This window comes from Triturus cristatus, chromosome 4_2 (assembly GCF_964204655.1).
Source record: "Triturus cristatus chromosome 4_2, aTriCri1.1, whole genome shotgun sequence".
NCBI lineage: Eukaryota > Metazoa > Chordata > Amphibia > Caudata > Salamandridae > Triturus > Triturus cristatus.
This window is the reverse complement of record NC_140586.1, coordinates 9,583,055-9,610,260: the sequence shown is the minus strand read 5'-3', so window position 1 is coordinate 9,610,260 and position 27,206 is coordinate 9,583,055.

Genomic DNA, 27,206 nt, shown 5'->3' with positions numbered 1-27,206 from the left:
TTTGCGCGTTGGGGTTCATGCTAACCGTAGCTATCGTTGGTATAACCACATGGTTTGTGGAGGAGGCAACTCCTGCTCGAAAGACGCTTGTGTTGACGACTCCAGTGCCTGCGGAGCACTACTTTTATACATTGCCATATCAAGAGTTGAAGCATCGACAATCCTATTTGAATAACACTTTCATTCAGATGCTGCATCACACCCACGTTGCTACGAACGCTACGAACTGTTGGATATGTGGGATGATGCCAGCCCATCAGAAGAAAGGAGGTACGCCATTCATACCACTTCCTTTCTCTCATAATGGCTCTTGTAGAGCATGGTACACTTTGCTGTTTGCCACTCGGAAACCGACAGTGGGACGATTGCTTTTCAGACTCAATAAAGAATGTCATCAGGACAAAAATGGATATCCACAAGCAAATGGGACAATTTGGGAATGGGAAGAGTACCGACCAGACAATGAATCCATTCCCTATATCTTCACGAACACCAGAGACACTGTGGGGAAGGACAAGTTTGTGATCCAAGTGGCCCAAGCCCAAGCGGACCTGTGTGTCCAGAGTGTGGGTTTTATCCCTGTTGGTGTCAGTGATTGCATAACCGTATTGAACATTGACGGGTTGAACAACAGTACCTTCCTAGCGTCCCATAATACCTACTTTGTATGTGGAAATAAAGGTTATTACCGTTTGCCGGCTGGGTGGTCTGGGGTATGCTATGTATCATTCCTATTACCTCCTGTATTCTTAGCACCCGCGTCATATCATAAGGATTTAAAACTGTTGAATAATGTGACTGTAAATAGATATAAACGTACTCTATCAATTGATGATGTGGATCAAACCGATACCAGCTTGCAACAGTATATTGATTTTAACTTAGGACTGTTTTTCTTTGTTGGAGCTGCTTTGAATAGTAGGAAGATCCGAAGATTAACAAGAGTGGTAGAAGCTGTGACTAATCAGACTGCTGCTGCTCTTGGGAATCTTACGGAAGAATTACAAATAACTAGGATTGTTGCATTACAGAATCGTATGGTATTAGATGTAATGCTAGCTGATCGAGGTGGAGCCTGTAAAATTATTGGAAGTAGCTGCTGTGTGTTCATCCCTGATCATACGCCATCCGTTTATAACGCCATTAACAAGCTGCATAAAATAGCAGCTGAAATCCACACAGAAAACGGCACTTGGTCCTTTACTGGATGGTTTTGGGCGTTGGTTACTGCCTGGGGATGGAAGGTCTTAACTGGTCTTTGCATTATTATAGCAGTTCTGTTCCTTTTCTGTATGTGTATTCAATGTGGACCATTGTGCTGTTCCGTATGCATTTCATTCTGCATTCCAGATAAGAAAGCTATTGCCGATGTTGCTCGCCAGAAGGGTCTAGCTAAAGAGGTTAAGGGAATGATGATAATTGATATATATGATGATTATTCTTGGAAGCCGGATGTCTTCAGTAAATGCTGAAAGGGTCGTCTGTTGTAAATTAAAGCAGAATGTGATTAAGCATTTACTGAAAACATTAATGCTTCCCCTTTAGATCGTGTTTTCTTCGTTATGTTGACAGGAGTCCGGACTCCATTTTGTATTGACATGCTGCCACGTGTTCGTCACGAGGAGAGTCCGACCTCTGTGTTAGTTGCTCCTGTAATCTGCCTAGTAACAGTTTATAAATAGCTCTCTTGTCCATCTGGCGCATGCCCAGACTTGACCACATCTGTTATAATTAGCTTTGCTTGACCATGTGTTTTCGCGGGCTCAAAGAGTGTGTTAGCTCCGCCCATGTATTGATTCAGTATCGAGAATGACCATAAACGGTAATGTTCTTCGACCTCATGTTGTATCCACCCACTATGAGCCCCTCTGTTGTGTATAAAAGGGGACTGTGTACGCAAGTTCTTTGTGCTACTCCTTACAATACTGAAGAGTGTTGTGTGGATTGTAGGACCACCCTTAAGGGTTAATAAACGTTGTTTTTGTACTTTGCAGTTTCCGTGCCAACTTCCTTATAGATTCCGTTACAGGAGAGCGAACCCTTGTGCTTTGCGGGCCTAGCTGGGGCCTGTATTCATCACGAGGTTTTGAACGGGTCTTGCCGTTTCTCACGCTTCCCGCGTGAGCAACGTCCTATATATTCAATGGAGTACGGACCGTACCTTCACGGGGGCCTCGCACAGCTGATACGAAGGGTGCCAAAGTTCACGCTTCACGCGTGAACAGCGTAGCGGTACGGCAGCGCCAGTACGGCCCGAACAAAGCAACGGACAGGTCGTACTAACGCGCGCAGCTCACAGTACCTTTGTTCTTTGGGGGAAACCGTCGTCACAGCCTCAGGGGTCCACAGAGGAGTGTCCCACGTCGCGTTGTCGTCCCTCCTGGTCAGTGGGTGGCGATTCTTCGTGTGGCACTTCGGAACGCTCCCAGGCACACAACGAGGTCGGCAGAAGGAGGGGCCGGCCAGGGGTGATTTCTAGCGCATTGCAGCGCTGTCGGCTTCGCTCAGGGGATGAACGGTGCGTCGCAGGTCCTTACAGGGGCTTCCACGGCCAGGGGGGTCGCAGAGGCTCGGCGCTTGGAGCCTGATCAGTTTCTTCTTTGCTGTGCGAGCTACGGCTCGGGGGCAGTTGCTTGCTGTGCTCGGGCCAGGCAGGCCTTTACTGTGCTCACAATAGTCCCGGTGGCAGAAGTCGTGGTGCTCAGATGAGGGGCACACAGGTTCGCTGAGGTCAGCGGTTTGCAGAATCACTTCCAGCAGCTTCTCTTCTTCTTGGGGAAAGGTAGCGCCCACTGTTCCTGGGGCGCAGTTCAGGGGGCAAGTTCACAAGCAAGCCCTTGGAGATTGTTTGTAAAGCACAAGTTGATCAAAAGTCTTTCTCAGTCTTTTTCTTCCTCTCCTTCCAGCAGCAAGGTACCCACCGCAGGCCAGTCTCTCAGGCTTAGAGACAGTACTCCTCCATACAGCTTTTCCAGGTCCTTCTCTTCAGGCAGAGTTTCTTCTTGGCGCAAACAGAATCTGATTTCTTAGGAGCAGGGCTCCTTCTTTTATACAGCAATTTTTTTGTTCTTTGTCGCCAGGGGGCCTGGGCCTGGCTCAGTCCAGTTTTGGAGCAGTTTGTTGAGGTGACTCTGCTCTTTCCTTTCAGCAGCAGGGCAGAGACATGAGCCGCTCCACAGGGGGCAGAGCCGGCATTGTGGTGGCAGAGCACAGGTCTATTCAGAGTCAAGGTGTACTCCTCCCACCCATCCTGGTGTAATCTCTCTACCCACCACCTGGCAGCCAGCCAGTCTCCTGGAATTCCCCAGCCCTGCTCCTTACTGTTACTAGGCAGAACACACACACACAGCAGAGGCGGACTGAAATGGCCAGGTCAGTAAATACTAACTTTCTAAAAGTAGTATTTACTAACACAGGATATTAAAATAAACTTTACTAAAAGAAGTATTTTATTATTCTGAGTTCAGGCATACTAAACTTGACTTTCTACCATGCTCTATGAGTCCACTGGGATTACAGCGTGTAGTAATTCCAGCAGCCCATTCTGGCCTATGGAGAGCAGGTAGCCTTCAATAGTGAAAAACGAAAATGGCTGAAAATTCACTATTAAGACATGCCACACACATCAGGGCATGTCCTACCTTATGCCTACAATGCACCCTGCCCTTGGGCCTACCAGAGAGGTGACTAATATGTAGTTAAGGGAAGGTTTTAGGGTCTGGCAAGTGGGTGCACTTGCGCAGTCAGCGCGACAGTACCAGACTGCACGCAGGTTCTCCAGTGGCAGACCTTAGACACATTTTACTAGGCCGCTTCTGTGGGTGGCACAACCAGTGCTGCAAGCCCACCAGCAGCATTTGTATTTACAAGCCCTGGCACTCCTGGTGCACTTTACATGGGGCTGATAGTAAACCAAATAAGCCAAACATGGACACCAATCAATGTATACATTTTACCATAGGGAGAGCATATGCACCTTAGCACTGATCAGCAGTGGTAAGGTGCCCAGAGTCATAAATCAGCCAACAACAGGTCAGTAAAAATACAGGAGGAAGGCAAAAAGTTTAGGGATGCCCTGCAAAAAGGGCCAAGTCCAACAATTTCCTTATATGCGGATGATGTCACTATGTGAAACATCCACAACACAACCTTAATCCGCTTCTGCGGGAATTTGTGCTCTTCAGTTGTCTTTCAGGGATCACAATCAACTGGGCTAAATCCCAGATATTCCCGCTCACCGCGGCGGCGGTACCTTTTGACATTGACTACCCAATTGAATGGTGTATTTGGGGGTGCAGATCACTAATGACCGGGAGGAGCTACCACGATGTAACTATGGTCGTGCACTGGAGCACATCACGGGCTGCATTAACAGGTGGATAGCCCTTCCCCTCACTATCACGGGGTGTATATCGCTCATCAAAATGATTATCCTCATAGTTTTTATACTTCTTCTTAAACATACCATTGTATCCTGGCAAACCCTTTAAGATGCTTCGTTCGGAGCTCATTCAACTCGTATGGGGAGGCAAACAGCCACGTCTGCAGTGGGATATCCTTACTCGCCTTTACTCGCAGGGAGGGTTTGACGTACCCAATTTCGAACTCTACTATCTGTGTGCTCAGGCGCACTTCGCGCATTATTGGTTCCATCCTCCCAGGTACATGCCTCAGGTTGCTACGGAGCACTGGCTGGCACATCCCATTCCACTGGACGGGTTTCTCCTGTCTTGCCCTGAGGGCCGCTCGGAAGGACCATCTTCGGTAGATTGCACTGTCAGGGCCTGGCAACGTCTCTCCCACTTACTCAGGGCGCCGATGCTCTACTCCCCACTGCTGCCTCTCACGTACCATCCCAAAATGCCCCTACTTAAAGAGGGAATTTTCTCTCAGACTAAGACTAAGCATGGCATTACATGCTGGGGAGACCTTTATCTGAATGGCAAATTCTGGACCATGGCGCAACTTTTTCAAACGGCCCCGCCCTCCCCTATGGATGTCTCTCTATGTGTGTTTGAGACAGGGCATAAGGGAACACACACCATCATACCCATGGGAGCCTCCCACGGTCGCCCCGCTCCATCACATACTTCGCGCACCGGAGGCCTCACACCTTGTGTCCACACTATACCATAGCCTCTACATGGACATGGAATACGTTCAGTGCCCGGCACGTGCCAAATGGTGCGCAGACCTGGGACATGACATTACCGATTTGCAGTGGGAATACTGCTGCAAACAGGCTGAGCTTGTGTCCTCAAATAGCCGTTTACGCATCACCCACTACAAATTCCTCCATCGAATGTATTATACTCCCATCCGCCTATATTGATATGGACTGCGGGACAGCGCACGATGTGATAGGTGCAGATCAGATAATGCAGACTTTCTACATTTGTCCTGGGATTGTGGGGTAGTGCACACATATTGGCAACAGATTTTTGATGCTTTGGAGTTCGTGACACCTCTGAAGCTACCGAGATCCCCCTTACTTGCACTGCTTGGTCACACGGCTGAGCTGCCAGCGGCACACCGTAAATTCATCACTGTCAGTACGCTGTTAGCCAGACGCAGGGTAGCTTGTAGATGGGGTAGGGGCAGGGCACCGAAGTTTAAGGACTGGCTGTGACATGATCCTTTGGCAGGAGCAGCTGACCACCTATGCGGACCTCCTCCCCGCGTCCGCCAGACCCCCGTGACATATCGGCCCCCCTCACCACGTACCTCATTGAACACCCTGTCAGACCCACTGCTGAATAGCGCCCCCCCCCCCTTCTCATCGCCTTACACAATTTTCTGGATATATACTCCTTACGCGTCAGTGGGACACCCGCCGGGTGGCATGTCTGCCTGCTTTTACCCTTTAGTGATTGCGCACAGTTGGACCATAGACCTGTATCCTTGCATCGGTGCTGACACTGGCACTTTCATTGGTCTCCACTGAACTTTGGACAGTGTACCTCCATGTCCTTACTGCTTTTGTGTAATATGCGTGAACCCTTGTACCATGCTGATTGTGCTCAGACGGTATTGTATGTACTGGAACCATACTGTTGACTCAGTTTGCATGAAAATTGATAAAATTACAAACAAAAACAGCACCATGATTTGTTCCATAGGGACATCTATTGGTCACCTCGTGTAACTCCACCATAATATGTGCCACAGTAACATCTATTGGTCACATAGTATAAGTGCACTATGATGTGTGCCACATGGACATCTATTGGTCACTTGGTTCAACTGCACAATGCTATCTGCCACAGGGACATGTATTTGTCACCTGGTGTAACTGCACAATGCTTTGGGTCATTGGGACATCTATTGGTCACTTGTTGTAACTGCACCATGATATGTGCCATAGGGACATCTATTGGTCACCTGTTGTAATTGCACTATGCTATGTACCACAGGGACTACTATTTGTCGCTTGGTATAACTACACCATGATATGTGCCACAGTGATATATATTCATCAAATGGAGTAATCGCGAGGTGCTTTGTGCAATTGGGTCATCTATTGGTCACTCGGAGTAACTGCACCATGATATGTATCATAGGGACATCTATTGGTCATCTGTTGTAACTGCACCATGCTATGTGCCACAGGAACTTCTATTGGGCACGTAGTGTAAGTGCACCATCATATGTGCCACAGTGACATTTATTGGTCACATGGTGTAACTGCACCATGCTTTGTACCATTGGGTCATCTATTGGTCACTCGGAGTAACTGCACCATGACTTGTGCCACAGGGACATCTATAGGTCACTGGGTGTAAATAAAAAATGCTGATAGCCACAGGGACATCTATTGGTCACCTGGCATAAGTGCACCATGATATGTGCCAAAGGGACATCTATTGGTCACTTGGTGTAACTGCACCATGCTATGTGCCTTGGGGACATCTATTGGCCACCTGATGTAATTGCACAGTGCTTGGCACCACAGGGAAATCTATTGTTTGCTTGGTGTAACTGCACCATGCTATGTTGCGCAGGGACATCTAAAGGTCACTTGATGTAATTACACTATGATATGTGCCATACTGACATCTAATGGGCACTTGGTATAACTGCAACATGATATATGCCACGGGGACATTTGTTGGTCACTTTGTGTAACTACACCATGGTATGTGACATAGGGACATCTATTGGTCACTTGGTGTAACTGCACCATGTTCTGCTCCAAAGCAACATCTATTGGTCACTTGGTGTAACTGCACCATGTTCTGTTCCAAAGCGACATCTATTGGTCACTTGGAGTAACTGCACCATGTAATGTGCAACAGGGACGTCTATTGGACCTTTGGTGTAACTGCACCATGATATGTGCCACAGGAACATCTATTGGTCACTTGGTGTAACTCTATCATGATATATGCCAAAGGGACATCCATTGGTCACTTGGTGAAACTGCACCATGCTATGGGCCACATGGATATCTATTGGTCATCTGTTGTAACTGCAATATGCTGCATGCCATATGGGCATCTATTGGTCACATGGTGTAACTGCACCATGATATGTGCCACAGGGACATTTACTAGTCACTTGTTGTAACCGCATCATTCTATGGGTCAAATGGACATCTATTGGTCACTTGGTGTAACTGCAACATGATATGAGAGAGGGACATTTATTAGTCAAATGGTGTAACTGCACCATGCTATATGACATAGGGACATTTATTTGTCACCTGGTGTAATTGTACCATCAATCAATCAGGCATTTGTTGAGGGCGACTACTCACCCGTAAGGGGCTCATGGCGCTGGGTGTGGGGGGGGGGGGTGCTATGGTCCATTGTGACATCCAGTGGTCACCTAGTATAAGTGCACCATGATATGTGCCACAGGGACATCTATTGGCCACCTGGTGTAACTGCAACATGATATGTGTCACAGGGACATCTATTGGTCACTTGGAGAAACAGAACCATGATTTGTTCCATAGGAACATCTATTGGTCACCTTATATACCACCACCATGAAATGTGCCACAGTAATACCTGTTGGTCACCTAGTATGAGTGCAACATGATATGTGCCACATGGAAATCTATTGGTCACTTGGTTTAACTACACCATGCTATGTGCCACAGGGACATGTATTTGTCACCTGGTGTAACTGCACAACGCTTTGTGCCATTGGTACATCTATTCCTCACTTGTTGCAACTGCACCATGATATGTGCCACATTGAAATATATTTGTCAAATGGTGTAACTGCACCGTACATTGAGCAATTGGGTCATCTATTGGTCATCTGTTGTAACTGCACCATGCTATGTGTCACAGGAACATCTATTGGTCACATAGTGTAACTGCACCATGCTTTGTGCCATTGGGTCATCTATTGGTCACTCAGAGATATAGCACCATGATTTGTGCCACAGGGAAATCTATTGGTCAAATGGTGTAACTGCACCATGATATGTGCCACAGGGAAATCTACTAGTCACATAATGTAACCGCACAATGCTATGGGCCAAGTGGACATTTATTGGTCACATGGTGGAACTGCACCATGCTTTGTGTCATTGGGTCATCTATTGGTCACTGGGTGTAAACAAACAATGCCGATAGCCACAGGGACATCTATTGGTCACCTGCATTAAGTGCACCATTCCATGTGCCATAGGGATATCTATCGGTCACTTGGTGTAACTGCACAATGCTATGTACCACAGAGACATCTTTTGGTCACTTGGTGTAAATGCACCATGCTATGTTGTGCAAAGACGGTCACTTGATTGAATTACACTATGATATGCTCCACAGGCACATCTATTGGTCAATTGGTGTAACTGCACCTTGCTTTGTGCCTCAGGAACAACTATTAGCCACTTGGAGGAACCGCACCATGCTATGTGCCACAGGGACGTCTATTGGTCACCTGTTGTAACTGCAATATGCTATCTGCCATAGGGACATCTACTGGTCACATGATGTAACTGAACCATGATATGTACCGCAAGGATATCGGTCCCTTAGTGTACCTGCTCCATGCTATGCACCACAGGGACATCGATTGGCCATGTGGTGTAACTCCACAATGCTATGTGCCACAGGGACATCTATTGGTCACTTGATGTAACTTCACCATGATATGCGCCAAAGGGCCATCTATAGGTCACTTGGTGCAACTGTACAATGATAAGTGCCACAGGGACATCTATTGGTAACCTGGTGTAACTACACAATGCTATGTGCCACATGGACATCTATTCGTCACTTGGCATAACTGAACCATGATATGTGCCACAGGGACATCTATTGGTCACTTGTTGTAACTGAACCATGATGTGTGCTACAGGGACATTTTTGAATCACTTGGTGAAACTTCACCATGCTATGTGCCATAGGGACAGCTATTGGTCACCTGAGGTAACTGAACAATGCTTTGTGCCATCGGGACATCTATTGGTCACTTGGAGTAACTGCACCATGATATCTTTCACAGGGACATCTATTGGTCACCTGGCATCTGTTCACAATGCTTTCTGCCATAGGGACATTTATTGGTCTCTTGGTGTAGCTGAACCATGCTATGTGCCTTAGGGAGATCTATTGGTCACTCGGAGTAACTGCACGATGATGTGTACCTCAGGGACATCAATTGGTCACTTGATGTAACTGCACAACGGTCTGTGCCCTAGGGACATCTATTAGTCACTTTGAGTAACTTCACCATAATATGTTCTACAGGGACATCTATTGGTCACCTGGAGTAAATACACCATGCTGATAGCAAAGGGACATCTATTGGTCACTTGGTGTAACTGCACAATGCTATGTGCCTTAGGGACATGTATTGGTCACCTTTTGTAACTGCACAATGCTATATACCACAGGGACATCCCCAGATCACTTTGTGAAACTGCTCCATGCTATGTGCCACAATGACATCTATTGGTTTCTTGGTGTAAGTACACCATGATATGTGCAACAGGGACATCTATTGGTCACTTGGTGTAACAGCACCATGCTTTGTGCCATATGGACATCTATAAGTTACTTGGTTTAACTGCACCATGATACGTGCCAAAGGGATATCTATCATTCACTTGGTGTAACTGTACCTTGATATGCGCCATAAGGCCATCTTTTGGTCACATAGTGTAACTGCACCATGCTTTGTGTCATAGGGACATCTATTGGTCACTTGGTGTAACCGCACCATGCTATGAGCCACATTGACATCTATTGGTCATCTGTTGTATCTGCACCATGCGTTGTGCCATAGTGACATCTATTGGTCACCGTGTGCAACTGCACCATGGTATGTGCCACATGGATGTCTATTGGTCATTTGGTATAACTTCAACATGCTATGTGGCACAGAGAAATCTATAGGTCACTTGGTGTATCTATACAATGATATGTGCCACAGTGACATCTATTGGTCACTTGGTGTAACCGCACCATGCTTTGTGCCACATCGACATCTATTTGTCATCTGTCGTAACTGCAATATTCTATGTGCCATATCGACATTTATTAGTCACATGGTGTAACTGCACCATGATATATGCCCCAGAGACCTCTATTGGTCACTTGGTGTTACTGTGCCATGCTATGCACCACAGGGACATCTATTGACCACCTGGTGTAACTGCACCATGCTATGTGCCACAGGAACATCTATTGTTCACTTGGTGAAACAGCACATGATATATGACACAGGGACATTTATTAGTCAATTGGTGTAACTGCAACATGCTATATGCCATAGGGACATCTAATTGTCACCTGGTGTAATTGTACCATGCTATGTGCCACAAGGACATCTATTGGTCACTTGGTGTAACTGCACCATGCTTTGTGCCATACAGACAGCTATTGGTCACCTGGTGTAACTGCACCATGATTTGTACCATATGGACAGCTATTGGTCACATGATGTAACTGCCCCATGATATGCACCCCAGGGACTTCTAATGGTCACTGGGTGTAAGTACACCATGCTGATAGCCACAGGGACATCTACTGGTCACCTGGCATAAGTGCACCATAATATGTACCATAGGGACATTGATTGGTCGCTTAGTGTAACTGCAACGTGCTATGTGCCACAGGGACATCTGTTGGTTATTTCGTGTAACTGCACGATGATATGTGCCACAGGAACATCTATTGGTCACTTGGTGTAACTGCACCAAGCTGTGTGCCATAGGGACGTATTGGTAACCTGGTGTAACTGCACCATGCTTTGTACCACAGGGACCTTTATTGGTCACTTGGTGTAACAGCACCATGCTATGTGCCACAGGGTCATCTATTGGCCACCTGGTGTAACTGCACCATGCTATGTGCCACAAGGACATTTATTGGTGACTTGGTGTACCTGCACCATGCTATGTGCCAGAGGGACAACTATTGGTCACTGGGTGTAACTGCACCATGCTTTGTGCCATATAGATATCTATTTGTCATGCTGTGTGCCATAGGTACATCTTTTGGTCACCTCTTTGTAACTGCACCATGCTAGGAGCCACATGGACATTTATTGCTCAATTTGTGTAACTGCACAATGCTACATGCCATAGAGACATCTATTTGTCACCTAGTATAAATACACCATGATATGTGCCACATGGAAATCTATTGGTTACTAGGTGTAAATGCACCATACTTTGTGTGACAGGGACATCTACGGGTCAACTGGTGTAACTGCAACATGATATCTGTCACAGGGACATCTATTGGTTACTTGGTGTAACAGAACCATGATTTGTTCCAAAGAGACCTCTATTGGTCACCGCATGTAACTGCACCATGATATGTGCCACAGGGATATCTATTGGTCACATGTTGGAACTGCAATATGCAATGTGCCATAAGGACATCTAGTGTTTACCAGGTATAAGTGCACTAAGACATTTGCCAAAGGGACATCTATGGTCACTTGGTGTAAGTGCACCATGATATTTTCCACAGGAACATCTTAGTGTCACTTTGTGTAACTGCACTATGCTTTGTGCCATAAGGACATCTATTGGTCACCTGGTGTAACTGCACAATGATATGTGCCACAGGGACATCCATTGGTCACTTGGTGTAATTGCACCATGATATGTGCCACAGGGACATCTATTGGTCACTTAGTTTAACTACACCATACTTTGTGCCATAGGAACATCTATTGGTCACTTACTGTAGCAGCACCATGCTATGTGCCACATGGATATCTATTGGACACTTGGTGTAACTGCATCATGATATTTGCCACAGGGACATCTTTTGGTCACTTTGTGTAAATTGACAATACTTTGTGCCATAAGGACATCTATTGGTCACCAGGTGTAACTGCTCCAAACTTTGTGCCATAAGGACATCTATTGTTGACTTGGTGTAACTGCACCATGATATTTCCCAAAGGGATATCTATAGGTCACTTGGTGTAACTGCACCATGTGTTGTGCCATAGGGACATCTATTTGTCACCTGGTGTAACTGCACCAGGATATGTGTCACAGGGACATCTATTGGTCACTTGCTGTAGCTGTGCCATGCTATGTGCCACAGGGATATCTGTTTAACACTTGTTGTAATTGCACCATGATATGTGCCACTAAGACATCTATTGGTCACTGTGTAACCGCACCATGCTATGTGTCACAGCGACATCTATTGGTCACCTGTTTTGACTGCACCATGATGTGTGCCATAGGGACATCTATTGGTCATCTGCTGTAACTGCACCATGCTAGGTGCCAGAGGCACATATTTTGGTCACGTGGTAGAACTGCACCATGCTATATGACACAGGGACATGTATTGCTCAATTGGTATATTGGCACGATGATATGTGTCATAGGGACATCTATTTGTCACATGGTGTAATTGTACCATGTTAAGGGGATCCTCCGGTCATCTAGTATAAATGGATCATGATATCTTTCACTGGGACATCTATTGGTTACTTGGTGTAACAGAACCATGATTTGTTCCAAAGAGACCTCTATTGGTCACCGCATGTAATTGCACCATGATATGTGCCACAGGGACATCTATTGGTCACATGGTGTAACTGCACCGTGCTGTGTGCCACAGGGGCATCTATTCTTCACCTGGTGTAATTGCACCATGCTATGTTCCACAGGGACATCTATTGGTTGCTTGGCGTAACTGCACCACGATAGGTGCCACAGGGACATCTATTGATCACTTGTTGTAACTGCAACATGATATGTGTCACAGGGACATCTATTGGTCACTTGTTGTAACTGCACCATGCTTTGTGCCATAGGGACATCCATTGGTCACTTGGTGAAACTGCACTATGATATGTGCCACAGGAACATCTATTGGTCACTTGGTGTAACTGCACCCTGCACCCTGCTTTGTGCAATAGGGACATCTATTGTTCACCTGGTATAACTGTACCATGATATGTGCCACAGGGACATTGATTGGTCACTTGGTATTACTGCACCATGCTTTGATCCATAGGGACAACTGTTTTTTTTTTCTTTTTTTTTTTTGTTCCTGGTTTTCGTACAGCTCACCACACAGCTCGGAGAGGAGAGGCGAGGAGAAGCAAGGTGCAGGCTACAGCTACGGTTACGGCAGAGGTTGCGGAGGAAGGAACGAGCCAGCATGGAGAAAAACACCCATCACCCGCCGCTCGCCACCTGCCTCACCTGACACCCGCCACCAAAGAAAGAACAATCACGAACTCGGACACAGACACTGCCGCGGCCGCCGCCAGAATTCACCTAGGATTTCACCTGGGGATGCGCCCTGACATTGCAGGCATTTTGCCCGGCCTGGAGTCTGGAGTCTGCCTGGAGTCTGCCGCGAGTCTGCCGCAAGTCGGACGCAGCTGACCAGGCATTCGGTGGGCTTTTGGAGGTTAGCAGATCCTACCTGGGAGGAGCAGAGCGAGGTCGGCCGGTGCGAGCCCGGCCGCCATTAGCGGGCGGCCGGTAAGTGAGAGCCCTTGGCTAACCGCTGAGGCGGCCTGACTAGGTCGGGAGTAGCTTGCGGTCTCGCCTTGTGAGCCCCACTCGACCGTTTTTCAAAATCACAGACTCATAGCTCCCGTAATTATAATTTAATTATAACCTAATTACTGTCAAAAAGCTTCACAAATTTAAACCTAAAAATCTGAACCTATCTTGCGGACGACAGCTCCTTCTGAGGCAGCATAGGGGACCCGCAAACGCCGTGAGGGGAAAGGCTTACCTCTCTGCTTCGTCCTTTGCTTACCTCTCTGCCATCGTCCTTGCTCTTACGAACGCCGTGAGGGGAACGGCTTAACTTCATTGCTTTGTCCTTTACCAAAGCCGTGAGGGGAACGGCCAGCATTTCTCAGAGGACTACTAGTCCCAGCAACCCTGCAGCGGTGACGCGGCGAAGCGCCACTTAAGCCGCGCATGCCCCCCGCAGCGCGGGACCCGCAAACGCCGTGAGGGGAACGGCTTACCTCTCTGCCATCGTCCTTGCTCTTACGAACGCCGTGAGGGGAATGGCTTAACTTCTTTGCTTCGTCCTTTGCCAAAGCCGTGAGGGGAACGGCCAGCATCTCTCAGAGGACTACTAGACCCAGCAACCCTGCAGCGGTGATGCGCCGTCAGAGGCCGGAAGAGGCTGGGCCGGGCCACCCCTCTAAGTAGCGAGGTGAGTGCATAACCTAATCATGGGATAACGTACTGTCATTACATCTGCACAGGGTTCTAGAAGTTCCTCCATCGTTCCGCCTTCCTTTGAAAGCATGCTCGAAAATGCTTTCATGCTGGTCACATCTGAAATTGAAAACACTGAACGGAGATTATCCCTGGGCCAAACAGCATCGTCCCTACATATGCCTGGTGGCTCTGAGAACGATGACCTCACAGTCCCTGTGCCGTTATCACCAAGTATTACAATAATTAATCCCACCTCTCACGAAAATCCATCTGTGGCCTCGGTGATTGATAAGAATATCAGTGATACTGTTGACATTGCAGACTCCCAGCAGGTCATTGAAGTTGATTTTAGGATCACTAACCCGGCCCACTACTTAAAGATTGCGGGGGGGAAAGGAAGAAAGGCAACATCCAGATGCCTATCAGCAAGAGGAAACAACCCCCTCGTAATAACAAAACCCAACCAACCCCTCAGAGCATGTGGCTACGAGGAAAAACCACATTAAGTGGGGTGTTATCTAGCACGAGCACACAACTAGATGGCCTACCTAACAGTTCTGTTGATCTGACCACAACTACAGCAGAATCCAATTCTATGTGCACACAAACTGAGCCAATATTTGTAAATGGCATGCAAGGGAGGCCAAATGAGAACTTAATTGACACCATAGTGGACTCCACTTTTAAGCATTTGAAAAGTCTAATGGATAAACAGTTTAATCATATTTTTAAACGTTTGGATAGATTGGAAAGCCTGGTGAAAAAAGAAGATACGAAAAGAAAAGGGACTATTATTATTGACCAAAACAGGGGTGAACGTTTATTGAAAGATATGGAGACAATTAACAAAGGCATCGTAGGGGGGAGTGGCAACTGTATTATTCCTGGTGCAGACAATATATGTGAAAAGTGTAATGGTAACAAGAAGAGCTTGCCTTGTAATTCCATGCCTAGCACCTCAGTTAGTACATTACCCTTGTTAAATGCCCCTGTGGCAACCAAACCTTCTTGTCACATCTCACTGCCAATAGCGGCCCCTCCAACCCCACCTGCGGCAGCACATACAAAATCAATGCCATACCCAAACAACGAGCCTATTCTTGTCACTCGGGTTAATAAACATGCCGATACTGTACTTAATTTGCCGCCAGAAGCATGTCCTTATGTTTTAGTCTTAGCTGGTGTACCCCCCTGTATGAAGACCAAAGTGAGTCTTGGGATCAACTCAAGAATAAGTACATTGATTGGTTATCCAAGTATAAGGGGATGGGCATGGAGACTGTTAACGAAATCCTGATGGTGCGACAGGTGGCATGGGTAGGATCCTCAACTAAAAATATTATGGGCGATTGTATAGTTGTGAATTTTAGGCATCCCCCTATGGTGAAAGGCATCTTAAAACGTAACACTAACCTCTTTAGTACCCCAACGGCCATAACTTCACTACCACTTGGCTTTTTTTATAGACCACCGCAAAGAACCCATCATTCAAACACTTTGTCTCATTTTGTACATAACCGGTTTGCCGCCCTGTCTGATTTAGAGGGGCAGGACTGACTACCGAGCGAACCCTCAAATAGTGTAGCACAATCTTGGGATACACAAATGGGTAACCAGGTCATGATCAAACCCAGCCCTACCGGGAATCCTCAAAAGTCTCACCCGGTTGAATTGTTGCCCTTTTGCCCTGTCACCAGTGAACCCATGCATACTGACCAACATTTAAAAATATTGCTGGTCTAAAATCCAAAATGAACATAGTAGAGTGGACCAACATGGTTAGCAGTTTTGATGTTTTGATGTTTCAGGAAACATGGAGTACTAGCAATTTGTTTCTTGAGGGTTTTGTCTGCTATAATAGTACTGTCCTAAGCCCTGAAGTTGGCCGACCTAGTGGGGGATTATCCACATGGATAAAGATCACTGCAGGAAGTAGTACCAAACCCTTGGAAACAAATGACAGTCACCTCCAGGCTACACTCTATTCGAATGGGATTACGTTATGTTTAATACATTTTTACAATAACGATTTTAGATCACTGCCCAATAGGAATTTTATTATTTTATTTGATTTTATTGATAAAATGCTGGAAGAAAAAAGGTTTGGTAAATTGGACGGAATTTGTTTAGGAGGTGATTTTAATGCGCATTTGCACAAAAGAAGGGACAATACTATAGTTACATCAGTCCCGCTAATTCCGTGCAAAAGAGGGGAAGAATTGTTTAATCATCTATCGACCAGGGATTTAGTTAATGTTATGGAGAAAGTTGGTTGTATGTCCGATAAAAGTCCACTGCCTACCTTTAGAGGTCGTGGCTGCTCATCGACCATTGATTACGTTTTTATATCCTCATCCCTTGAGAATTGTTTAATTAAGGCGGAAGTTTTATGCACTAGCTATAGTGACCACAACCCAATTCTGACAATTATTAGTTTTGTTAACAAATTTACTAAACGAAAAGAAATAGGGGCACAGAATCTGGTGGCATCCACCGACAAACTCAAAGTAATTTGGAAGGGCATAGATAACAAGGCCCTACTTGCACAAATTATAAAATCTTATCCCTTACTTGTGGGGACGTGCCTGTCTAGTGGATGCCCTGATATAGAGATTATTCAGGCCTTTACTGGGTTATGTGTTGGCATTAAACAGGAAATCTCTAAGCCTGTTAGGATACAAAGTAAGAACCCCAGATGGTTTAACGGCATCTGTTCACGGGCAAACCATGACCTCCGTGAGGCATTAGCCGAAAAATCCAGGGACATGACCTTGCTTAAAACCCTGAGAGGACGCTATAAGAAATCAATTAAATTACGAACTGAGGAGATATTGAAGGAGAGGTGGGACTCCCTTGCATGTACTGCTGCAACTAAAGATGTAACTGGGTTTTGGGGCGTGGTGAAAACTATGAGGTCCATTGGATCAAATGTAACAGCTATAAATTGTAACATACCTAGTAAGTCTTGGGAGGAGCATTTTGCAAGAATATATACAGCTCCAACAGCAACTATTGATTATCACTATCTAGCTAATAAGGTTGTTATAACTATAACTGAAGTTGAAGATGCCATAAATCAAAGTGCAGGGAATAAAGCCACAGGCCCTGATGGGTTATCAATCGACCTTATTAAATCCAAACCCGATTTTTGGTCCCCTTTACTTTGTAATGTTTTTAATAATCTGTCCAACACTACAATTCCGAAAACCTGGTCAACCAGTATCATCGTGCCCATCTTCAAGAAGGACGATAGATCAAATCCCAGTTGCTACCGTCCTATATCTTTAATAGATAACACACTAAAGATTTTGGGCAGAGTGATTTTTAATAAAATTAGGAATTGGGCAGAGGATAATCAAATTTTAAATTCATGTCAGCTGGGATTCAGAAGCAATGTGGGAACTGTAGAACAGTGTCTAAACCTAAACCTTATATTAGGCCAATATACCATCGCCAAAAAAGTCCCCTTGTATTTGGGTTTTCTGGACTTATCTTCAGCTTTTGATTTTGTTAACCGTTCACGATTATGGGAGATTTTATTAAAATACGGGCTGGATAAGTCGCTTGTTTATTTTTTGGCACATTTGCACAGAGACCTAAAAGCTCGGGTAAGGATAAACAATGAGGGAGAGGTCTCCGGGGATATTTTAATTGGTAGGGGGGTCAGACAAGGTTGTGTCTTGGCCCCCCTACTTTTTATTCTCTATATAAATGAATTAAATAAATCCCTGTCTAAGTCAACATGCAATGTACCAAAAATCAATGGTAAACTACTTCCCGTACTCTTATATACGGATGATGCGGTCCTGATGGGCCGCACACCTAAAGCACTCCGCATTTTAATTATGGATTTTGTTTCTTTTATGGCAGATTTGGACTTGTGTACTAATTTTAAAAAATCATACATTATGTCTTGTTGGCCCAAAAAACATTGTATTAATCATATAGTGTCAGGAGATAATGTCTTAAAAAGCACTGGCACTTTTCCGTACCTGGGGTTAGTTTTTTCAGATTCTGGATCATGGTCAGCACACGTGGCCCACGGTAGAAACAAACTCGGGAAGGCAGTTAACTCAATTATTAGTTTACAACAGCCAAAGCGGGCTGAGGTAGTGATACCTTTACTACAGATCTATAAATCACAATGTCGACCAACTGCAACCTATGGTGCCGAGGTGTGGGGGTACACAAATTGCAGTGGTATCCAAACCGAAGAAAATAGATTTTGTAGAAAGGTATTAGGGGCTCAAATCTCTTCACCCACTTACATATGTCACAAAGAACTAAGTTTGTATTATGTCGAGGATTTTATCAAATCTCGGCCTGCATTGTTCTGGCTAAAGATTTGGCGAAACCCAGCAGCAATTTTAACTCAGGAAATAATCAATGACTGCCTTAAATGTGACAGGGGTAGTTTCATACCTTGGCTCAGTGCTGTTAAGAAAAGTCTAGCCAGTGTGAAATTGGAACATATTTTCTCCCATCCCCAAAATACAGACAGTATGAATATAAAAACCGTGAGAGAGGCATTGTATGATTCATTCCGAAGGGCTAGAGGACATACGGAGTTCTTCAAACCTTCAATAGTTAGATATATTTCCATTTTGACATTCCCAGGCAATAAAAATGACACGCCACAGGATTATCTTAAGAAAAATATCGGAAGATGGAATAGGAGCTTGCTCTTTCGTCTTAGGGATAGGAATATAAAATACTCACTTTGCTTCCCAGTCGGTTTTAATAAAGACCCTTCCTGTTTTTCTGTAATTTTTATATCAGATACACTAAACAGTATTTGATCTCATATTTTAAATCACATGCTATTATTGATTATAAATTGGCATTTGATGAAATACTGCGGCTAGGAAGTGATGACATGATTTTCAGAGTAAGCTCATTTTTGCAATCTGCGGTACGATCGAGAAATACTATGAACATTTCTTAGTTCAATATTCACGCACGGCTATTTGTACATCGATATAGCTGGGTTTGTTATCTGTATAATGTATATATTGAACCTGCTAGCACTTTATCGCTATTTTGCACAACTGTCTTGTGATTACACACATTGTACTTACCTGTACTTTATTGCTATTTTTGCACATTTGTTCATGCTATTAATAATGTTGATTCGTTATTCAACGTATTTTAACATGTGTGTTTTATGTTATTGTGTATTGTATCCTATTGGTGGTGATGACTTGTACTTTTATGGATATTCTATATCCGAATAAAGACCATTTGACTTTTGACTTAACTGTTGGTCACTTGGTGTAACTGCACCATGATATGTACCATTGGGTCATCTATTGGTCACTCGGCGTACTGCACCATGATTTGTGCCACAGGGCCTTCTATTGGTCACTGGGTGTAAATAAACCATGCTGATAACCACAGGGACATCTATTGGTCACCTGGCATAAGTGCACCATGATATGTGCCAAAGGGACATCTATTGGCCACCTGATGTAAATGAACAATGCTATGTGCCACAGGCAAATCTATAGGTCACTTGCTGTAACTGCACCATGCTATGTTGCGCAGGGACATCTATTGGTCACTTGATGTAATTGCAGTATGATATGTGCCACAGGGACATCTATTGGGCACTTGGTGTAACTGCACCTTGCTTTGTGTCATAGGAACAACTATTTGTCACTTGGTGTAACAGCAACATGATATGTGCCACAGGGACATTTGTTGGTCACTTGGTGTAATTACACCATGGTATGTGCCGCAGGGAAATCTATTGGTCACTTAGTATAACTGCACCAAGCTATGTTCCACAGCGACATCTATTGGTCATTTGGTGTAACTGCACCATGCTACACGCCACAGGAACTTCTATTGGTCACTTAGTGTAAGTGCACCATGATTTTTCTTTTTTTTTGTAAGATCTTTTTATTGAAAGTCTTCTCTTTTTATACAGGCGGCACAATATGCATTTGTCCTGCATCATATCAATCATATATCAACAGTAGTGAGAATATCAAATAATTATGCAGTTATAAAGAGGACAAGATATGGCATGTAAATACGCATGTTACAGTTGCATCTTCGCCTAAACATTGTTATGGAGACTTTGTGAATATTTCTCATTGTCCCTATGTGTAATGTCGTTGCCAAGAGTCTGATGACTATGTCTATTTAAGTGAACTGTAACTAATAATGAAAAAAATAGAGATAAAACACAAAAGAACGCTATCTGTAGCATGCAGAAGCTGCATGGTAGGGTTGGTGTGGAATAGTATGAGGGTCTATACATTGCGAAAGTGGAAAAAACGATAATAAAGTCTAGTGATATGTTAGTGCTATGCGGGGGTGGCACAATGTTCATTGGCCGTGTCTGACCAGCCGTGTTGTAATGGTGGCGGTCCCTACTATCTTGTCGGAGAAGGGAGGGGGACAGCGTGTTGCGGTATGGCTGCAGCAGTGCCACTAGGAGGTTGCGAATCTTGTTCCGCGTTGTCTGGGTGTGTGAGCTTTTTCAGGAGTTCATCGCAGACCTGCGCAATCGGGTATTTGCGCAATCCCGCAGTTTAATCCTTATGTAACGTGGTGCTCTCAGCTTGCACCCATATTGTGAAGGATCTCTCCCAGTTAGCAGCGCTGGTGGGTCAGTGTGCTTCCAACATTTTGTGATAAGGCGCTTTGCCATTATCAAGCCCAGATCTCTGAATCTTGATGTTACTCTATTCTTTTTTGGCCACGAGTACAGCCCCAGCACACAGGTTTCCCAGTTGAATTGTAAGGGCTCCGCGGTACAGTTTGTCAATGCGTCCACTACTGCATGCCAGTAGGACCGTAGTGAGGCACAAGACCATAACATGTGTAGCAGATCAGCGCCGATTAGTTTAATCCGGGGGCAAGCAGAGGTATTGATGTGGAAATAGTCGTTGTATTATGGATGTCTGAATAATTTTGAATCATGAGTTGCGCGGTATATGGGTGGAATCAGCTATAATTGTCGCCCTTTCTTTATCGGTCCACAACCGTCCTCTGTCTGCAACCCACTTCTCGCGAAGTCTCATCAATGGTTTCAACGTGTGTGTCAGGAGAGCTTCTGTCAGCCAGTGTACCACATGCGAGCCCTCCCCCATTACATGCAGGTATTGTATGAGTAAATGTGTTTGGGGCTCAGTTGTGATGTCCCCCCAGGCCGCCGTTAGGGTACGTACTATTGCCACGTGCAAAAGAAATTGACCGGCAGGAATATCATTTTCCATGGACAGGGTGTCAAATGTAAGAAGGCTGCCCTCCGCATATAAATCGCCCACCACGTCTAAACTCGCCTCATGCCATGCTTGTAATTCAGTGTCAGACACTTTCCCTTTGCCTCTGGGGGTTCCTATTAATGGTAACAGCGGAGCATAGAGAGGCGTGTCGCGGGTCTGGTAGAGGCTTCTCCTGTAGCATTTATGCGCCAGTGTTACATATACCTGGGGCGGACAGGGGAGCCGATTTATAGGGTGAAAGTAATAGTACAACTGGGATTGTGGCCATGGCGGCTCCGTGGTCGCAGTGTCCGCTAACCCATGCATACAGTTTGCTTAACGCTATTCGCGGCCTGCCTTTGTTCCAGATCAAATCACGAAGGATGCCTTCCAGGCTCTGGAGAATTTTGACTGGGACATATATTGGGAGATTGGAAAAATATAGCAGTCGCGGCAGAATGATCATTTTCGTCAAGGTGACGCGACCCATCACACTCAATGGCAGCGTCTCCCAAAAGAGGACTTGCGCTCTGATTGCCATTATGGCCCGCACCAGACTGCCCTCCAATATATCTGAGGGGGATCTGTATATGTATACACCCAAGTACCTGAACATGGATGGATACCAAGTCAACGTGGCTCCATTAATAGTGATGGCCGTGTCAGTCACCCCGCTGGTAAAAGAATGCACTCCGGACTTCGTCCAGTTCACTTTGAATCCTGACAATCGTTTGAATTGTTGGAAAATGTCTGCTATGACCAGTGGTATAGCCCGCAGGTTTGACATAGTAGTAGGTCATCCGCGTATAGCGAGACCGTGTGTAACCCGTCGCCTAATGGTATACCCCAGTCACCACCACTAGCCCTGAGTAACGCCGCCAGAGGCTCCATAGCTAGGGAGAAGAGTAGTGGGGACAGCGGGCAGCCTTGCCGTGTACCTCGGTCAATTCTCAAGGAATCAGAAATTAACTTCCCCGTCTTGACCCGTGCCGTAGGGCATTGATAAAGGAGACCGACCATCTGTATGTACCCGTCCCCTAAATCATATTTACGCAAGACCGCCGCAAGATAAGGCCACTCTAAAGAATCAAAAGCTTTCTCCAAATCGAGAACTAGGCACCCGGATCGCGGCCAGTCATGCTGGGCATACTTGTGCACATGGACAGCCTTCGTATGTTGACGGAGGTGCTTCTAGTAGGGACAAATCCGTTCTGGTCGAGATGTATCAGTGTCTTTACTAATGGGGCTAAGCGTTTGGCCAGTACAGAGGCAAATATTTTGTAGTCTTTATTAATAAGTGCTAGGGGGCGATAGGAGCCGAGGAGTTGAGGGTCTCGACCTGGCTTAAGTAAGGAGACAAGGGTTGCCTTGTTTTGTGTAGGTGTGAGCGAGGAGTCTTCTATGGTGGCTGCGTACATAGCCAGTAGCTGTGGGAGTAAGATATCTGAATATGCCTTATACAATTCTGCGGGCAAACCATCAGGGCCCAGTGATTTCCCATTGGATAATGAGAAAATGCTGTCTCTTACTTCCTCCTGTAAGAGTGGAGCATTAAGCTCCTCTTGTTGCTCGGGGGTGGGCTGCGGTAACTCAATTCCTGCCAGGACGGACCGAAGCTCAGCGGGCGTGGACTGCGCTTGGGATTGATATAACTGAGCATAGTGAGATGTGAATTCGGCATGAATGGCTGCCTGGATGTACACCACAGTATCCAGCAGTGTACGCACTGACGTGATCGGCGGAGCTAGAAGATCCTGCCGGATCAGCCATGAGAGGAGCTTGCCTGCTTCGTCACCCTGGTGATGGGTTTTCGCAGAGTGTGCCGCATAATTTAAACAGCGTAATCTGTCCAGCAGTTGAGAATGTTCCTCTCGCAATTTGGACAGGGTGTCCATGGCATTCATAGACTCCTCCTGCTCAAGTGTGGCTAAATGTTCTATTCTGAGCAGGTCCTTCTCCAACTGCTTGCGCGTGTAGGCAGTGGCCACGTATCACCACCTTGAAAGCGTCCCACTGTATTTGGGTTGTGGAGGTCGTTCTAGTGTTACCATCAAAATATTGATCAATGGCGGTGGCTAATGAGCCACGGAAGGGTGCATCTAATAAAACATCAGGTTGTAGGCACTAAGTGGGAATCGGGGGTCTGGTATTTTCCCACTGCAGGTCTGGAGTATGAGGATTATGATCAGAGTGAGTTTGGCCCAAATAATGTGTCGAGACTACATAAGGCAATAAGGCGGTAAATGTCATGAAACTGTCTAGACGTACATGCAGCCTGTGAGCTCCTGAGTAATAGGCGTACACTCTGTCAGTTGGGTGTAGGTGTCTCTGTGCATCAGTCAGGTTCCAGTGCATCGCCCAACCAGTTAGTACTCGCATGGCGTGAATTGTGTTTGTGCCTGGGAGGGGGGGAGCGATCGGTCCAGCCCTGCATCTAATACACTATTATAATCTCTCCCCAGCAGCATAGGGATATCATGCCAGGGCGCAAGTATTTGTGAGATATGATCGAAGAACACCCCTTGGTCCGTGTTAGGTGCATACAGTGAGGCAAGTACCACAGGCCTGCCGTCAAGTGTGCCGTTCACCGCTACATATCTGCCTTCAGTGTCTACTTTGACGTCCGTGACTTTAAAAGGGACTCCCAGTCTGAACCATATTAGTACCCCTCGTGCAAACGGCGAGTATCCTGTGGCATACAACTGTCCCCGCCAACGACGATGTAGGTGTGGCAGTTCAGTCTTGGACAAATGAGTTTCCTGAAGTAGCGCTATCTGTATATGGTGTCCTTTGAGATAGGAGTAAATTTGATAGCGACGTGATGGAGTGTGTATGCCCCGCACATTCCATGTGCCTATTTTAACGGAGGACATAGTATGTGAAGAGTGTAAACAGAAAGGGAGCACATATACATGTAGACTTAGCAAGCAATAAGTGGGGTCGCAGTGTTGGCTCTCCTGGCCCTAAGTGTCTGAAAGTTATGCTTATACACATGTTAGATGGCAATACAAACAATTCAAAAAGAATAAGTAATTCCAAAAGGGCGAATTTGCAACAAGCAATCGTCCAAACCTTGTACTAAGACAACATTCACACAATGACTAAGGGGGGTGTGCTACACACTGAGTGATGAACAAAGGATATGCAAGTGTCTTGAATAGTTCTCGGGAGCTCCCCAGCTGCCGGCCAGTCACAAGTGGGCAAGCGCCGCGCCAGGCGACATCCCAGCCCAATGGTCCATGTCAACTTATGGAGAATGTGTGAGGGCGCAGTTGAAGGAATGAGAGGGGTCTTAGGGCCGCTGTAGAGCCAGTGATCGCAATACAGCCAAACTGCAACTATGTCGAAGTTCACAGGGATTGTAGGACGAGACCATTCAAAATAGGGCAGGCCATGCCCGCTAGTCCTGACAGGTGGCAAAGGTGTGTCGCACAAGCAATGACCAAGTGCAGCTCGTTAGGCAATGTCGTCAGACGTTTGCGGAGTGACATTGGGCAGATCGTAAGAGTCTTGAGATGCCTGTGGGTCATCGGAAAAGTCATTATCGCTGGTCTGGTCCTGTCGGCTCGAGGTAGAGTCATGGTCGTCCAGTTGAGAACCTGTGATGTCCGCTGTGGCCTGGAGCACCTTGCGGCGTTCACTCAGCGCTTGGCTTTGATCCGGTCCAGCAGATTGCGAGGTCTGAGATTGCCTCCGCCTTTTACCAACACGGCGGCGGCGGGAGGATGCAGTGCGTGACTGCTGTTGCGGATTAGTGGGCACAGTCTCAGGGTTCGCAGAGGCATGAGAGTCCATCGATTCTTCTGCTTGTTCTGGAGTTTGAAAGTAGTGAGTTTTTCCATTTGCGACTACACGTAGATGTGCTGGGAACAGGAGAGAATACTTAAGGTTGTATTGTCTAAGACGCGTTTTGACTGCCATGAAGGAGTATCTCTGCTTTTGGACCTGTAACGTGCAGTCTGTGAAGAACATTATTTTATGATTGTCAACCTGAATGTCTTGTAGCTTCCTCGTTTCTTGCAGTATTGCATCCCTGTCCCTGTAATTGAGGAGGCGGATCAAGAATGGTGGTGGGTTTGAACCCGTTAGCAATGGTCTCGTAGGCACCCTGTGCGCCCGTTCCACTATGAAGCAAGATGAGAGAGCGCCTTCAGGCAGCAGAGAGCGGAGCCAATTCTCAGTGTACACAGCCGGATCTTTCCCCTCCCGGCCTTCCGGCAGGCCCACCACATGTACATTGTTGCGTCGTGTCCGTCCTTCGGCATCCTCGACCCTGCCTTCCCGGAACTAGACATGGTTGAGCAGCTTTTGTATGTGTTGGTCTGCAGCTGCAACCTGAGGAGCGATGTCAGCAATGTCAGCCTCTGCGGTAGTGGTGTGGTCTGCCAGTTTGCGATGATCTGCACGGAGATGCGTGAGGTCTATAGCCACTTTGTCAATTTTATTTTCTACGGAAGTGCGCACTTCCTGCAGGGAATCACCCAGCTTTTCGACTGCTGCCAAAACTGCGTCCAGCTTGCCAGAGGTGGAATCCGTAGTAGTTTGCGTCGCCATCTTGCTTGATTTACTTCTCAAGGACAGAGGTGAGGTCAGAGCGCCTCCCTCACCCACTGTGGCATGAGTGCCGTGTGACATGTGGCTGAGGTCTCAGCCACGTGGCGCCTCCTGGCATGGTCTAGTCGGGGCCTCGGAGTGTCCGTTTGTCGCAGAGGAAGCAGCCACACCAGGGTGTCACCGCACAACAGGAGGCGAAAGCTAAAATGCAGCGCACCAGGAGATCTTCATTACACACAGGACGCCAGGTTGACGGGTCGGTGGACAGTAACCAGCTGGAGACAGTAACCAGCTGGAGAGTGCAGTGTTAGCTAAAGCGCAGTTCAGCTTTGTGCATTGGAGAGATGTATCCTTGCCGCTAAACTCAGTGTCACAGTGGTGGAAGCCCTGCGTGCTCTACAGTGCCAGGGGGAACGTGTGACCGCCTCCGTCCACGGGTGTAACACTGACCCCTGCCTCCGCTATGAGGGTCAGGTTGGGTGGCAAAATTTCTGTGACAAGTCACTTGTTGTGTGGTCGCAGGATGGCGCGGGTACTGAGCGTCTGTTGCGGCTCCTACCAGTGGCTCCCAAACAGCAAGTCCTCCCCATCTCCTTCGGGCGCCCACGCCGAGGGCACAGCAGTTAGTGAGTGCTGGGACGTGGCCATAGTCGTAGCTCATCCGCACAACAGAGAAGAGCTGCGGGGGTGAAAGTGAGACTGTGCGGTGGCTGTGTTTGGCAGCCGGGGCACCAGATGCACCACAGCACCACCCCAGTGCACAGGAGCACAAGGAAGCTTCGGGCATCTACCAGCGCTCACCA